Below are 18,096 nucleotides of genomic sequence, written 5' to 3' on the forward strand. Positions count from 1 at the left end.
TGAATTGTTCGAAAATCTGATTTAAACCATATTATTCTACAGTGACTGTACAGTTTCTATGTTCCCCAGATTAAGTTTTTTTTAATGCACCTCGCTGTAGAACTTAATTCCACCACCAGGGGGTGTATATAATGCCAACTAAGCAGCTGTGTCATATTAAGGGTGTGTCAGCTGATGTAAGCAAGCAGATGTATACAGTAGGCTACATACTGTAGCACTGCTGGCACTAGTGCACTAGTGGAAGGAGGCAGGGAGTCACACAGTCTGTAAAATATGACACAGAATTCGCAAAGATTGAAATAGATAAATGATGGATAACATTAGTTTGGTATAAAGGCCACTTGTGTACAATTATAGCCTATTGATCAGGCATAGACTGATGTATTGGTTTAGCACATCGGTGTTAATAGCAGAAGTTGGTGCTGTAAGCTTGATCGCTCTAACAGTAATTGTAGAAGTATCAATAATAGAGGTATTGACCTTAGTATAGTAGGCTGATGAGTATTGTTGTTGTATTCTTATTGTATTACTGTAAGCTATAGATCAGCTTTTGGCAGCTTCAATCCAAAGATATTAGGGCCAGTGTCAAAAACTCATAGGTGATTGATTTAACAATGGTACTCTGGATATCCACCAAATAAGTGTAAGTACTACACTTCTATATTTACTTGTCAAATTTCCAGCTCAGATGTCTATTCAAAATTGGTCTTGGATGAATGTTGTTATTAGATGAGGAAACAGTTGTGAAAGCATTCGGGCCGTCACACTGAAACACATTCCGTGGCAGCATCGTTGAAAGGTTTTACAACTTAGAGACAAAACGTACTGGCAGATAACTGGTTGTGAGTGAAGATCAAAATAGATTTCACCTGATTTTGAACATTAGGGAGATCACTTCGGTCGGTCCTCGGGTTGGCCCGTGGACTGGGCCCAGGCCAGTACTGAACCAGATTGTTGCACTTACAAGTACCTGCCACTAGGAGCCCCCTAGTGTCCCCACTGGTCCTCCACTGGTTATGGAATTCATGGAATGTCATGGAATTTAAAGTGCCTTGGTGTATTTGAAATAGTCAAAGTTAAGGAAGTTGACCTTCCACTCTGCGGAAAGTCACGCATTATATGTAGTGTGTATTATAAAAGGGTCGCTTTAAGAACTTTTTTGAACAACTATACTAACAATAATCTGCACAAAATGTGAAAACATACCTGCACACTGCTTTCTCGTTCCCAGTTCTTTTATTCTAAAATTACTTTAGAAAATGTTCTTTCTATACAGCCTTTGTTCTAAAGTTGTTGTTCTAAACAAAACAGGAAGTAAATAAACTTTAGTCAAATGAGGTATGTTTTGAGTATCTGATACTAGCTACTGAAATGTGGTGTTTCTAGATTTAAAAAAAAAATATTTCTTTCTTCATGTTAACATAATTTAAAGAAAACATTTCATTTCCTTGCACTGTGCACTGTGTATTATATATGGTTTTTTAAATAAAATATAACTTTTTGGCACAATGACAAAATGTGAAAAAATATCAAAAGGTGAAAAATGTATATTTTGTCAATGGTTATGAAATTAATAATCTACTCCTTCATATAGGCTTAGACCTCTCTAAAGTTAAAACAATAAAGAGGGGGCTTTCCACATACCATACTCTGGATCAATATACAATTTATTGGTATATATTTAAACATTAGACTCGGATACTGTGATCGCTTTGCATATATAACTGCATCGTGAATCAATTCCAATCACATTGGACATTTAGGTAAACATTTCCTGTTACATATTCATTCATATTACGAATGATCCAGTACTCACAACAGCACCAACGGACAATCTCTCTCATCTAGATTTTTTTTTACAACATTGCTCTGTCACATTTTAATTGCTCATTCCAAAGCTGGGCACTCACTTGCTAATCTCCTGACAGGTGTCCGACTCTACATGAACCAGGCGCTGTGCATGTGAACAGCAGATGTCAGTAATGCCTCCGAACGGATCAATAGGATCTGACCTCTCTCAGAGATACATGCTGTAAGCATTTATGAGAGATTGGAGGAGATTATGCTAAATCAGATTACTGTACCCCAACCTGCCTATAAAAAGCAAGGTCATTATGAGCTTAGCCTCGTGTAATGTCACTCGTTTTATGAAATGTATGAGATCATATTAGGTAATATTTGTGTTGCCATTTTGCCTCTTTTTCTCTAATCTGATTTCTCCTCTGATCTCTCGCTAATACTGTGAGATAGTGCTACTTACGATCCCTGCTCTGAAAGCGTGTGTTTGTGTGTCTCTGACTGCCTGAATACAACCCACTGAGTCAGTGAATGTGTCATTATAAAATTATGCAGGAGATTAAAAAAAAAAATGCTCATAAAAAGTAAACATTGTCCATCTGAAGTATTTCAACTACACACAATTACTATTAAAACATACAAAAGGCTGGTATTCATTATCATGCCATTGATGCTATAAATATAATTAAGTCGTGTTTCTTACAGAATAAAATGGCCCAATTGTTGAAATCTCTTTTTTTAATGGTTTGCCTCACGACGATCATCACTGTCTGACATAGTTTGACTACTTTATTTAAGCGCAACTAAATCAGAGCATGTGTTGATACCAAAAGCACACATCGAGGCGTGGATTGTTGTCTTTTTCCACTCTCCTCAAAAGGCTCAATGCAGACAGTAAGCATTCTCCCCTGGGTGGTCTGAAGGCTCCGCTGAAGCAGCTTCACAACACATGAATGCACACGGACCGGGGTGTATCCAGGGGCAACTGAGTCTCACCAGTATTAACCTGAGCAGATGAGTCCCGGTGGAAAGCCACACCCAACACACACACACACACACACACACACACACACAGGGGCAGTGCTTTCAACACATCCTCTATATATCAGTAATTTTAAATAAAGCTAAATTCTGGTTTATAATCCAACACCAACATTTAGTATTTCCTTAATGTAGGCCGAAATGTGAGTGAATGAGTGTTGGTGGGTTTTCACTCTCGTACTCAAATCCATGTGTGCACACACTCCTCCATACAGTACTGTACAGTTACTATAGGGAAGGTATCGCTTGTCAATGATGTGTTGTTACAGAGCTGACCATCCCACAACAGAGGCTTGTTCATACAGGATAGCGAGCCAGTTTCCTCCTACAGGTTTGAGATTTAAAGAACTGGCAGGAGCACACACAACCGTGTGGTTATTGAAATGACTGAGACAAAAAATATATAGATGGATGATTTTATTTGGACACATGTTTATTCGGAGTGTATTTATCAATAATTTTTGACTGCAACATGGGACTGTCGGGAGACGACAGAAAAACAGATCCGGCACAAACAGTGCATCTCCAAATGCTGGGCTACAGCAGAGAGAACAGCGCTCTCTCAGGAGCGGTTTTCATGCAAACTGTAGCTGATGATGCTTTTGTCTTCCCCCATCACACCAAGCCCCATACACACTTTGTTATCCCGGCGGACGGCAAAGTGTTCCACGTCTCCATGTAACGCTTTACCCCGCTGAGCATTATCCCCTCCTCTAAGCACTCTACCAAGACTGCTGGTGATAATGATCAAGTCATCTCTGTGCTGCAGTGAGGGCCCATCCTCAAACACTCAGCGCAGGAGGTAAATCCCCACTGATTTCTGGTCTTGAACTCGGGCACATCATACAAATAAAAGTATGGCGAAGTTAATATCGCTTGTCAACAAAAACTTCCGTTGCCAGCCTGTGTTGACCAAATGTCTGGGGACAGTGGGAGTGACTAATGGCTGTTACGGTATTACTAATGGATCAGTATAAATTATGTGACATAGATCATTAAACCATCGGTGTATATTAGATTTACTGTACATGTGGTAAAGAGTGTTTTGAATTTGTGCCTGCTGGCAGGAAAGAACATGCAGTGCTCTAGTAAAATTTGTGGCACACTCTGTTTTGGTTTGCAAATGAGACTGTGTTATTGGCTTGAGCTAGCGGTTGTTGGACTGACATGAAAGTCATAAGTTGTGGTTGTTATATCAACATAACAATCCCTTTTTTAAAGTTCCCAAATTTGTTCATATCACAGGTTCACAGAAAGCCAAATGTCTCATGTGTAACATGGATTTGGGATTCTATACTGTATATACTGGAGTATATACTGTGTGTGGTACTATGATTGGCAAAATACACTAGTATACAAAAGCAATTTGTTCCTAAATATTTATATAAATTATTCCTGGTAAATGATAATGAAAATACCCTACAGAACCTATGGAGTTGTGTAGGCCATATATCAGAACCACTGGCTTAAACCAGGGCTGTTTAGAAAGGCTGTTGTTCTAACCTACTTTGGCGAGAGAAATGCTCATTCTCGTGTCACATCTGATTTTAACAATTTAAATGAGCAAAGTTGCAGAATAAAAAGTAGTGTTTTGGCAGGTAAACGTTATTTAGGTGTGTTGGTGTTACCAAAAATGGCAGTATTTCCTGATATGTTCGTCGCCGACCCTTCGCCGTGCGTTGTGACGCTGCCGTAACGTGGGGTTTCCCAGACCTGAGTGCAGGGTTACCGCGCCCATCTCTGCTGTTTGATGGCCGGAGGAAGAAGCGACTGAGAGCCTGGCGTGAAGGAAGAAAAAAAAGAGGGACGACGACGGTGGGAAAGACGAGAAGGGATTTTTGCTTTGAGTTGGAATTTGCGTTGAAACGGAAGAACGCTCCAACGGGACCGTGCCACGTCTTTTCTGGGTGAACCTTACATCTCTGCGCCTCTGTGCCGGTGTGTCTCCCCCTTCGGCGGGTCAAAAACTGGGTTCTGGGAGTGCCGCTCCTCGGTAGCTTAACTCACGTTAGCTCAATCTTAGCGCCTGGGCGGAGAGAGGAGAGACGAGATTCTGCTGTTTCCAGTCAATGTGATATAAACAACGGATACCCTCGACTGAAAGCGGGTAAGGATCTGTATTGATATTTTACATTGCGCTTCAGGAAATGCATGAAGTGTCGGTGCAATGTGCTAGCCTGTCGAGCGGGGAAGATGAACGAAAGGGGTTAAACCCGAGAGAGTAGCTCATAGAGTGGCTCCTACGTTAGAGCTAGCTGGGTTAGCCTGCTGCTAGCTAGAGAGTGGGTGGGGGTCACTGTTAAAGAAACTTAACGCATTGCGTTAACCCAGGTGTCAATTCAGCAGGACAGTGTTAAGCTTGTTTTATATCAAATGGTTCTCTCAGGTAAGCTGTTGGCGTTAGTTAATGTACTAATGTAGATTAGAAGGTTAATGCTAGTTAAATCTTGGTTGGTTAGCCAGCACCCATCTGCAACGTCCGGGTATCTTTCTCCCTCTGTTAACAAATCTCGTTAAACTATTTGGCTTATACTGTATCAGCGTTGCTTTAGTGGCCCATTTATCCAAGCATTATACAAACTTGGGGTTCACTTAAGTCCTAATATTGAGTCCATTTACCCCCAACATATTGGATCTGTACGGCGGCACACATTTCACACCGTTAACGTTACCTGGTGAGCTAAATGGTCGCACATTTGCTGCTCACAGTATTGTTGACTAACCCTATTCGAGCTATGATAATCACATAGCTGCAACTTCTTGTACTTGCACAACTCAAACAAACATGAACATAGTTTGGATTTACTTCCTCTCGTGTAGCACTGTGCAAATAACAGCGAAACGAGTCTAAATGTGGCTCCTTCACCACCCCCACTATCTCACAGCCAGTCCACACCAGCTAGCCAGCAGTGGCCACAGCCTACGTTTGCACCCAGCTACGGCTGATCTGTGCATATATTCAGAACATGGCAGCCAGAACAATCTGCCCGTAACGTTATCCTCAGTGAATACGAGCGGTGTTGTAGTCTAATGCCGCGTTTATGTAAAACTCGTTCATATTTGCCTTTCTAAAAAAGATTTACGTGCCTCCTAATTTCTCAGTTGCAAACTCTCATTTGACAAACTGTTGACCGAGCAGCGTTTAATCCGGTGAATCGAAACCAACCCATCATGTATTATGGCTGCTGTGTGCCACAGCTAACGTTACATGTTTAGTTAGTCAGTCACTCCAACGAAGGACAATTCGTTTATGCGATTCTTCCTTTGAATGCACAATGTATACAAATAATAGTTATTTACGTATATTACCAAGCGGAAGCGCAGGTTTTTAAGATCGCATTGAGAGAATAAGCGCCGCCGTGGACCTGGTGGGGCAATAGCCATTTTAGTTTAGAGTGTTAAACCAACGTCGGCTAGCGAACACACCGCTCGGTCTGAATGTGAACTTCTTATTTTAATGATGTGAAAACGAGATTGTCCAAATCCAATTATCGTCAGACGATCTGTTTATCTCGATCACGGGTCTGTTGTTAGCAGCTACACCTACAGCCCCACCGGGCCGCGCTGCTCCAGAGTAGCTCAGGCTGTAGCCCGGAAAACGGGCACGCTTTACCTACAACGAAGCATCAAATCATAGTTTAGCACAGCTGCGTGAGGCCCGTACAGTAGAAGAGATGAGTGCGGAGATTTGTGTTCAGTGGCAACGTTAAATAATCCGAAAGATGCTTAAGCAACGAGTCAGACGTCGCAGGAAGTGGAGCTGAGCGCCTCCTTCAGATATATGTAACGTTAGCCTGACCAGTTAAGATGTGGCGTCTAAAGGGCCCGTTACTGGAAATGTGCGACAAATGGTCGATTACATGACGTGTTCGTTAACAGAGCTATTTGTATTTACTGGTTCACAAAGATGAATTCATTTCGCCAGTGTGCCCCCCCTCCCTCCGCCTCCTTGAATGAATGGGTTCCTGTATTCAGGGCCCAAGCAGCTGCAATGAACAAGATGGCGTTCAAAGCCTTTTTCATCACCGCTTCTTCTCCGACGGAGATAGACAGATGTCGAGCATCGGATGGGTGCAGGCTTGGCAGACTAGATTTCTTTGATTTCCCCATCATACAAATATTGTACCGAATGTATTTGTGTCGAAACGTTTTTAAAGCTGAGGGAGAGTCCTGCTCAGAGGAATCTAATATGTGCACCTCAGACCCAGAACAACATGGTGGGGAAGGACTGTGAACATTAATGCCATGGAACATGGTCACTATTTTAATGATTTATTAGAAATAAACATGTTTTACATATTTTGATATTAAACTTTATGGCATGTTTCAAGCATTTGTAATCACACCTCACGGAAGTTGGCCATATTTTTCTCAATCCTCACAGCTAAATGTAACTAAATAGATACAAATAAATCTAATTGTAAATGAAAAGCCTAGTGATTACACTCAGCTTTAATTGCAGTGACCCCCCCCCCCCCCCCCCCCCCCCCGCATATTTTGTTTTGTCAAAACACTTGAAAACATAAATGTGACATTTCTTCAACTTTATTACAAAAGAAAACAGTTTGTTGTGCTTTTTTGTGCCCTAGATCAGCCACATTTCTTCAATTCATAGTATGTTCAGAAGTATGTATTTTCTATGTTGGTTATGTAACTATCAGTTTTGAAGGGTTGCACATTTCCAATGCCACTGAATGGCCCAATCACATTTATATTTAATTGTCTTCAAGCATTGATCCCAAACTTTAAATTCTGATCCATTTCTTTTCCTGTTCTGGTAATTACTCACAGGATAATACCACAACACCTGAGAACGCTCAGCAACTGCTGCCTCAGTGATGTCTCTCAGCTTCACTGGAATTTAAAATTGTGCTGTATCCATTATTTCTTTGTGAATTAATTGGTTCAGCACTTGCTATTTTTGGTCTAATGGCTCTCTCTTTACCTCGGAATCCACTGTAAATATATTATGAAGCATATACACAACACTGGACAGAGCATGTTATAATTTTTGTTCAATAATCATTTTAATTAGAGGAAAAACCTGTATGGACACCCAAGAGCATCCAGTTATGTAACTAGGCATAAAACATTGTTTCATTTAATGTTAATCAGCTTTTGTGGCCGGGCCGTAACCCAAACAATACGGGCACCCAGAATGCATTTGACATTCTGTTTAGTGACCCTGGTGGACAATGATGGCATAATCTGCGAGCATTTCTGAAAAGTTGTATCGATGTATGCAATGATACAAGTGGTGTATGACCAGCTTATCTGAAAGCCTCGATGGCAGTAATGAGTCTGAAAGACATTTGTCCCTGGATTTATATACAGCCGAGCTTTTCAGTAGGATGAGTGTCACCACAAGATAATGACCATGTGTTTAAAACCCGAGTCATTGGCCTTTTGCGGGGGGGGTCTTTGTTTTTATCCTGCTGATGTGTATTTATTCTCTTTTTAATCTGCGAGTGCAGGATATGAATAGGATTAAAATCTCTGGGGATTTTGCTCTTTGGGATTATGTGGATTTGGTCAGTGATAGGGTTGATTTTACTTCACTTCTGATATGATACTGCTTTCAACTATATGTCCACGAGGATATGTCCCTTTTAAAAGTGGCTGTACCAAATGGTAGCTTGTCCAAACTAAACTTCAGTGTGAAATTTTGACAGACAGTGCTCATATCTTGGGTTAGTTACATTCATTAGTTAAATTCTCATATTTTATCAGCACCATGTCATACTATTTTAAATAAATTGTCTGTTAACATCAGAACATTGGCATCAGCAGATATTAACTGCATTAAGATTAGGGCTGCAACTAACGATTATTTTAATAAGCGATTAATCTGTCGATTATTTTTTCGATTAATCGATGAATCGGCGGGGAAAAGGCGAGTGAATAAAAATGTGTCTTTAGTCTTGCAAACTATACCACCCCTGCTTTACTACTGTTATTAACGAGCTAACGCTAACTTGTCATGCTTGTCAAGCTGGATAACGAGTAAACAGCAGCACCAGGAGAGCTACTGGAGGGACGTTACGTTCCTCACTTCAAAACGGAACAACAGTAGGATTCTGTTGTGAATTATCCTGCTGTTGAACTCCCTTCCTCCTCATCAAGGACTCCAACATGTTTACCTTTTAGATGCTGAATCATCACCGTGGTGCTCCCGTGCCATGTCGCTTTTGCATATCTTGCAATTAACACACCTTTTCGATTTATTTAGTGTGAAATGCTCCCACACCTTGGATGACTTGGGTCGTACTGACTTCTCTGCCTCCGCCATGCGTTTCAGAACAACGTTACGGGTCTCTCCGATGGTCTTTCCTCTACCTGCGCTCAACTAAAAGAAAAAAAGTATACTCAAACATCTCCGCGACTTATTGAGTGGCGTAATAATCGCGCGACACAACGAATCAATAATGAAATTCGTTGCCAATGCTTAATAATCGATTTTAATTGATTTTATTGATTTGTTGTTGCAGCCCTAATTAAGATGTGTTTCTTTAGCTGTTTTTTCTCCAGCAGATCGGGTCTAAATACTGATTAAGACTTTTTGTTTTCACTCTGTGTGCAGTGTTGGATGGTGCTCCGTAGGGCTGCAAACAATAACTATTTTTCTATCAATAAATCTATCTACTATTTTACCGATTAGTCAAGATTCATCTAAACAATTAATTACCACCTCCACAAAAAATCAAATTGATCATTCAATTTATTTATTTTTTGACAATCTATGTCATCAATATATATTAGGGCTGCAACAACGAATCGATAAAATCGATTATTAAAAGCGTTGGCAACGAATTTCATTATCGATTTGTTGCGTTGTGCGATTATTACGCCACTCAATAAGTCGTGGCGATGTTTGAGTATAAAAAAAAGTTGAGTTGAGCGCAGAGCGGAGGTAGAGGAGAGACCATCGGAGAGACCCGTAATGTTGTTCTGAAACACATGGCGGAGGCAGAGAAATCAGTACGACCCAAGTCATCCAAGGTGTGGGAGCATTTCACACTAAATAAATCGAAAAGGTGTGTTAATTGCAAGATATGCAAAAGCTCCATGGCATGGCACGGGAGCTCCACGGTGATGATTCAGCATCTAAAACATAAACATGTTGGAGTCCTTGATGAGGAGGAAGGGAGTTCAACAGCAGGATAAGTCACTACAGAATCCTACTGTTGTTCCGTTTTGAAGTGAGGAACTTAACGTCCCTCCAGTAGCTCTCCTGGTGCTGCTGTTTACTCGTTATCCAGCTTGACAAGCATGACAAGTTAGCGTTAGCTTGTTAATAACAGTGGTAAAGCAGGGGTGGTATAGTTTGCAAGACTAAAGACACATTTTTATTCACTCGCCTTTTCCCCGCCGATTAATTGAAAAAATATTTGACAGATTAATCGATTATTAAAATAATCGTTAGTTGCAGCCCTACTACATATTAAAGTACAAAACTCAACTGTAGGGTCATTTTTGATGAACTGTACATCACTGTATTTTGCTGCACTAAACATAATGTAATCAGTGGTTTGCGTATTAAAGTGCATAACTTAAAGGAGGGCCTATTATTTAAGTCAGCAGTTCAACAAGATAATTAAAATTTTCTATTAAAGTCCTTAACAAAGTGAAAGGTTAAGTTCTGCAAAGTGTAACACTCAGAAGGTGTCGATGTAGCAGGCACACACAAATAAGACTTTGCCAGAAAATTGCCAGACAGGGAAACCGTGCCTCATTTGCTTTCCACCGCTGCAAAGGATGTGTATCTTTAGGCAGAGGCTGTTCCCCAAACTACTTGAGAATCTTTGTTCTCACTGAAGGACTGATGGCGTTGTGCCTCATCCCTACTGTCCTTCTGGCTGGATGTTTCTTCTAAGTCCTACCAAAGCAGTGAGTCCAGCATAGACACAGACCTCTTCTCTGCAACACATAGTGATATTTGGTCCGCTGATTCTCCGTCACTCTTCTCTTTTCGCCTAATGCAACAGGTTGCACTTTCACAGGCTTTCTTACGGGATTTCAGTCAGTGAAACCTGGGATCCAGGGCAGCTGCGATTACACTGGTGCTTGGTGAAGCATCTTTGTTGGCCATCTCAACCTCCCACCTTGTTGAGATTTCCTGTCCTGCACATGGGTGTTGTCAGAGGTTGCATTTTGTGTGGACTTTCTCAGTCCTATAATGAGTGCAGGTAGAGAGGGTCTTGTATGACTCCCCACTGAGATACAGGAGCACACTCAAAGGGCTCGAGAGCTTGTTCTAGCTCCTCCAGCAGGCTTCACTGTTCAGGTTTGAGGTCTTTGCTCTTTATGTAACTTCTGGGTCTGATGGAGTTGCTTTAACAGACCACCTCGGCTCTAGCAGGCAGCTGATCATGTGGTGAGAGCTATTCCGTCTTACGTCTTGAATTAGCTCGTGTTGAGGGATGCCTATTTGTTTTTGTTTTGTTTTCAGCTTTGAGCTGGATTCTTCAGTGCACGATTTACCACTAGTTGTAATGTGTGGCCAGCACGATTTCCAAACTTCTAAATTGTTGTTTCGATCCAGGATGCAATAATCATTGTGGTGTGTCGCTCTTCATGTAGCATAGTAGTTAAACTGTAGCTTCATTGATAAAATGTGGCTTGTCTCTGCATCTGTTGTTAATGATGCAGCTGACCAATGACTGGGGCCAAAAACGACTGATGTCATGAAGCAGCAATTAGACTACATTATGATATCGAAGAATAACGTAAAACATCAGGTCGTCGTCATTGATGACGTCAACTAATCTGTTTCGCTGCAGACTTTGTTTGTCACAATCCTTTTTAGGATGGCGTTATCAAAGGTGTGGCTAAACATGCTTAAGTAACCAAATTGTCACCAAACCACTGACGTCCTGTTACCAAGTTTATCAACTACAGCTCTTTGTGTTTATATATAACTTAAAAACCATGTGGCCTATCATCATGAAATCTGTAGTATATGTCCACATTGTGTTCTGTAGCATACCCTCAAATTTTTATTCCATACAACCACTAGGGGCGATACACTATTACTCCCATTTTTTGCATTTTTTAGGCATTTTTCATCATTTACAGGCATTGTACCTTAACAAGCTCCTCCCACAGAATTTATGCGATCAACTTCAAATTTGGTCAGGATGATCTAAAGACTTTAATGATGAAAAGTGGGTCTACTGAAATTGAACGACCTTCGTTTTATGTGGCGCCCATGTCACGCACATTTTGTGCCGTTCGCCATGAAAGAGGAAGTTGTTGTAACTCCAAGGTACTTTATTCAATCTGCCCTAAACGTGTTATGCATGATGCTGATCCAGGCTTGAGCAGATTTCCATGCCAACATTTTCACAAAGTCATAGCGCCACCTACTGGCAAAAGGAAATGACAAGTTTTATACTTTGATGTACTTCTCCGAGGAAGTTGCTCAGATCAGTCTCAAATTTGGTAAGGTAAGCTTTAAGACATTGAAGATGCTTAATCATGAATATTGTGAGTTGGCGTTAAACCCTGTTGCCGTGGCAGCGCGTCATTCGCCATGAAAAAGGAAGCTTACTTTTCTGTGACTTAGTATCCTCAACAAGCCTTTGAACTTTGTACATGTGTCATAGGTGATGGAAATAAATATTTCATATGGCTTTTAGGCTTGACTGTTTGAAATTGCCTCGATAGCGCCCCCTCCAAATACTCAAAAACGCTTCCCCAGTGCTACGTTTGACCTACATGTATGAAATTCGGTAGGCACATGTATCACATGAAGACTTAAAAAAAAAGGGCTCTTGGGACCATACTCTAAAATTAACCAGAAGGATTAACATTTTAATTAGGGCCCGAGCATCGACGTAGTCGGAGCGGAGGACCTATTGTTCTTCTAATGTTTATTAGGGCCCGAGCACTGATGTAGTCGGAGCGGAGGACCTATTGTTATTCTAATGTCTTTTATTATTAGGGCCCGAGCACCGACGTAGTCGGAGCGGAGGACCTATTGTTATTCTAATGTTTTTTATTATTATTAGGGCCCGAGCACTGACGTAGTCAGAGCGGAGGACCTATTGTTATTCTAATGTTTTTTATTAGGGCCCGAGCACCGACGTAGTCGGAGCGGAGGACCTATTGTTTTTCTAATGTTTTTTTTAATTAGGGCCCGAGCACCGACGTAGTCGGAGCGGAGGACCTATTGTTATTCTAATGTTTTTTATTATTATTATTATTATTATTATTATTATTATTATTATTATTATTATCGTACCAGTTTCATCGCAAAAAGGAGGTGCTTGGGATACTGGGAATCTTTTGAAATTTGGCACAAAATTCAATCGTGGTGAAAATTCCAGTATTATTGGGGTGTCCAGCTGCGGCATGACATTTTGGCTCGATAGCGCCCCCTACAGAGTAGCCCCAACTTTGGGTTTCACCTAGCTGTATGAAATTTGGTAGGTATGTGGAACGTGATGGGACGTACAAAAAAGTCAAAAGGAGGTATATCCTAAACCAAACAGGAAGTCGGCCATTTTTAATTTTATGATGTTTTTGGACCGTTTCAAGGCGCCGTACTTTAACGAACTCCTCCTAGAGATTAAACCCGATTGCCTTCAGATTTGGTCAGTATGCTCTTGAGACCTTGGCAGTGAAACGATACTCAAAGATCAAAAAGTTATCGAACTATGTGTCCGTGGCGTGGCGGCAAAAAAACACCATTCGCCATGAAACAGGAAGTTGTTGTAACTCGGCTGTACATTGCCTAATCTGCTCCAAATTTTTCATATGTCATAACATCCTGACCCTGAACACATGTATATGACAATTTAGAATCATAGTAATAGCGCCACCTACTGGCAACAGTAAGTTAAAGTCTTTATACTTTGGCTTGTTTCTCTTAGTTGGAAAATCAGATCAACATCAAATTTGTTCCACACAAATGTAAGAAGTTCATAATGCCAGTTCTCCAAGCTTTTGATGTTTTGTCGAACGCCGTTGCCGTGGTAACGCAGTCTTCGCCGTGAAAAACGATGGTCATTTGGAGAGATTAAAAAAGCTCGAAACACAAGCAAACTTGACACACAGATCACAAGGCCAAAATGTAGTTCTATAATATGATTTTATTCAATCAGAGTGTTAAATCGGATCAATAGCGCCCCCTACAAAATTTCGACGAAGCAACCCTCGCAGTACGTTTCACATAGAATAACAAAATTTGGTAGGCACATGTATCACATGTGGACTCAAATAAAAGTCTCTTAGGGCCATGCCCTAAACCCAACCGGAAGTCAGCCATTTTGAATTTAGTCTGAATTTCTAGTGTCGTTTTTGCAATTTCCAGGCGCTCTACTTTAACAAACTCCTCCCAGGGAACTAATCAGATCAACTTAGAATTTGGTCAGAACAATCTAAAGACCTTTGTGATTAAAAGTTACTCAAAGCTTGGTGTTTCGTGAAATGCCGTTGCCGTGGCGATGCATTCCTCGCCATGAAAAACAAAGGTGTTTTTGAGAGGCTAAAAATACTCAAAACAAAATCAAACTTGTCACACACATTTAAAATCCTGAATGTAGTTATCTGATGTGATTTTAATGCTTCAGAGTGGCAACTCGGCTCGATAGCGCCCCCTACAATATTTCGACGATGCAGCCCTCGCTGTACGTTTCACCGAGATGTATGAAATTAAGTAAGCAGGTGTATCATATGTAGACTTAAAAAAAAGTCTTAGGGGTCCATGCTCTAAACCCAACCGGAAGTCAGCCAATTTGAATTTTGTATGAATTTCTTGTGGTTTTATTTCCTTTTCCAGGCGCTGCACTACGAACTTCTCCTAGGGAAATAATCCGATCATCTTAGAATTTGGTCAGAACAACCTAAAGACCTTAACGATTAAAAGTTACTAAAAGCTTGATGTTTCATCGAATAACATGGACTTGGTGTAGCGTCAATTTTACATGATTCGCCATCATCCATCAAGCTTTTGTAACTCAACCTTACTTTGTCAAAACTGCCCCAAACTTGACATGCTTGATTGCTGTCGTGATTTTAGGTCTTCTGCATGCCAATATTAACTCATAGTCATAGCGCCACCTACTGGCAACCACGGACGTAAACAGAATTCTATAATAACAGCGGCCCAAACAGGGTTTGTGGGCACACCATGAGAAAAAGACTTCTCTGATCTAAATATGTGCAAACTAAGATGCTTGGAGAACAAAAGTTAATCAACAGTGTTTTTCAAACCATGTCAGTGGGCATTAGTATAAATGATCTGTCTAGAGCTTCTACATGAGAATCAGGTTAAATGTTACAATGAATGCTTCACACTACAATCTTAAGTTACAGAAGAGCTTAAAATGAAAACAGTGTCAAATTAAAGTGTTCAAGTAAAAACAAATGACACTGCTGTTCTGTTAACTTTCATGTAAGTCCAAATACAATCAGTAGGACACTGCAGGGAGTTGAACTCCATCCCAGTAACCTGACAGTCTGTTATGTTACAAATACTGAAGCACATTCACACATTCATTTTCTTAATGATCTTAACAGGCTTACATTTATGATTGTATCGGAGGTACACTCAAAACATTTGAGGCTTAAGACCTGGCAACATGGTCTTGCTATGCTGCTGGTCGACGCAGGAAATATCATCTAACTTGTGCATGCAGTGTATGATGGTCACAGAAATGCATTGCCGCATCAACCAGAGTCCTGCCAGTAGCCTCGACGTGTGTGACGTTGCGAGGGCCCGATCAATGCTGCTTGCAGCTTTAATTATTATTATTATTATTATTATTATTAGGGCCCGAGCACCGACGTAGTCGGAGCGGAGGACCTATTGTTATTCTAATGTTTTTTATTATTATTATTATTATTATTATTATTATTATTATTATTATTATCGTACCAGTTTCATCCCAAAAAGGAGGTGCTTGGGATACTGGGAATCTTTTGAAATTTGGCACAAAATTCAATCGTGGTGAAAATTCCAGTATTATTGGGGTGTCCAGCTGCGGCATGACATTTTGGCTCGATAGCGCCCCCTACAGAGTAGCCCCAACTTTGGGTTTCACCTAGCTGTATGAAATTTGGTAGGTATGTGGAACGTGATGGGACGTACAAAAAAGTCAAAAGGAGGTATATCCTAAACCAAACAGGAAGTCGGCCATTTTTAATTTTATGATGTTTTTGGACCGTTTCAAGGCGCCGTACTTTAACGAACTCCTCCTAGAGATTAAACCCGATTGCCTTCAGATTTGGTCAGTATGCTCTTGAGACCTTGGCAGTGAAACGATACTCAAAGATCAAAAAGTTATCGAACTATGTGTCCGTGGCGTGGCGGCAAAAAAACACCATTCGCCATGAAACAGGAAGTTGTTGTAACTCGGCTGTACATTGCCTAATCTGCTCCAAATTTCTCATATGTCATAACATCCTGACCCTGAACACATGTATATGACAATTTTGAATCATAGTAATAGCGCCACCTAGTGGCAACAGGAAGTCATAGGTTGTGTACTTAGACACCCTACTGCTCACAGATTAATCGGATCCCTCTCAAATTTTGTCACAAAAGCCTTAAGACCTTGATAATGCTTCATTGTGAAAATTGTAGGAAGTTGTCGAAGCGTGGCGACGTGGCGGCTCTGCGAATTTCGATCCTTCGCCATGAACGAATAAACTGATGTAACTCGACTCCGCATCATCAGATCTTTACCAGATTTCACATGTTTGATTAAACTCCAGGCCTGAAGACATCTGCAAGCCAATTTTGAATCATAGTCATAGCGCCACCTACTGGCAACAGTAAGTTAAAGTCTTTATACTTTGGCTTGTTTCTCTAAGTTGGAAAATCAGATCAACATCAAATTTGTTCCACACAAATGTAAGAAGTTCATAATGCCAGTTCTCTAAGCTTTTGATGTTTCGTCGAACGCCGTTGCCGTGGTAACGCAGTCTTCGCCGTGAAAAACGATGGTCATTTGGAGAGGTTCAAAAAGCTCAAAACACAAGCAAACTTGACACACAGATCACAAGGCCAAAATGTAGTTCTATAATATGATTTTATTCAATCAGAGTGTTAAATCGGCTCAATAGCGCCCCCTACAAAATTTCGACGAAGCAGCCCTCGCAGTACGTTTCACATAGATTAACAAAATTTGGTGGGCACATGTATCACATGTGGACTTAAATAAAAGTCTCTTGGGGCCATGCCCTAAACCCAACCGGAAGTCAGCCATTTTGAAATTTGTATGAATTTCTAGTGTCGTTTTAGACATTTCCAGGGGCTCTACTTTAACGAACTCCTCCTAGGGAATTAATCAGATCGACTTCAAATTTGGTTAGTACAATCGAAAGATCTTTGTGATGAAAAGTTACTCAAAGGTTGTTGTTTCGTGAAAGGTCGTTGCCGTGGCGACGCATTCTTCGCCACGAAAAACAAGTGTTTTTGAGGGGCTAAAAATGCTCAAAACGTAACCAAACTTGTCAAACACATTTAAAATCCTGAATGTAGTTATCTGATGTGATTTTAATGCTTCAGAGCGGCAAGTTGGCTCGATAGCGCCCCCTACAATTTTTTGACAATGCAGCCCTCGCAGTACGTTTCACCTAGCTGTATAAAATTTGGTAAGCAGATGTATCACATGTAGACTTAACAAAAAGTTTTAGGGGTTCATGCTCTAAACCCAACCGGAAGTCAGCCATTTTGAATTTTGTATGAATTTCTCCTGTTTTTTTCCCATTTCCATGTGCTGTACTACGAACTCCTCCTAGGGAATTAATCCGATCAACTTAGAATTTGGTCAGAACAATCTAAAGACCGTAGCGATTAAAAGTTACTAAAAGCTTGAGGTTTCATCAAACAACATGGACTTGGTGTAGCAGCCATTTGACATGGTTCGCCATCATCCACCAAGCTGTTGTAACTCAACTGTACTTTGACAAAACTGTCCCAAACTTGACATGCTTGATTACCGTCATGATTTTAGGACTTTTGCATGCCAATATTAACTCAGTCATAGCACCACCTACTGGCAACCACAGAAGTAAGCAGGATTCTTTAATTACAGCAGCCCAAACACTGAATTTATTTAAAGGGTTCGTGTGCACACCATGAGAAAAAGACTTCTCTGATCTAAATATGTGCAAACTAAGATGCATGGAGAGCAAAAGTTAGACAACAGTGGTTCTCAAACCATGTCAGTGGGCATTAGTATAAATGATCTGTCCAGAGCTTCTACATGAAAATCACGTTAAATGTTACAATGAATGCTTCACACTACA

At 40.7% G+C, this 18,096-nt stretch overlaps 1 protein-coding gene across 1 annotated transcript in view; it reads left to right on the forward strand.

Annotated features, from left to right (window-relative positions):
• The first annotated feature begins 4,545 nt into the window (after positions 1–4,545).
• Positions 4,546–18,096, forward strand: part of gnb1a (guanine nucleotide binding protein (G protein), beta polypeptide 1a) — a 46,381-nt gene continuing 32,830 nt past the window's right edge. Inside the window, exon 1 of the mRNA XM_068732589.1 lies at positions 4,546–4,945. The gene's annotated coding sequence lies outside the window, so the exon portion shown is untranslated. The remainder of the gene's footprint in view (positions 4,946–18,096) is intronic.

This window comes from Cebidichthys violaceus, unplaced genomic scaffold, assembly GCF_023349555.1.
Source record: "Cebidichthys violaceus isolate CVI_PGR_0920_01 unplaced genomic scaffold, fCebVio1.0.p SCAF_6, whole genome shotgun sequence".
NCBI lineage: Eukaryota > Metazoa > Chordata > Actinopteri > Perciformes > Stichaeidae > Cebidichthys > Cebidichthys violaceus.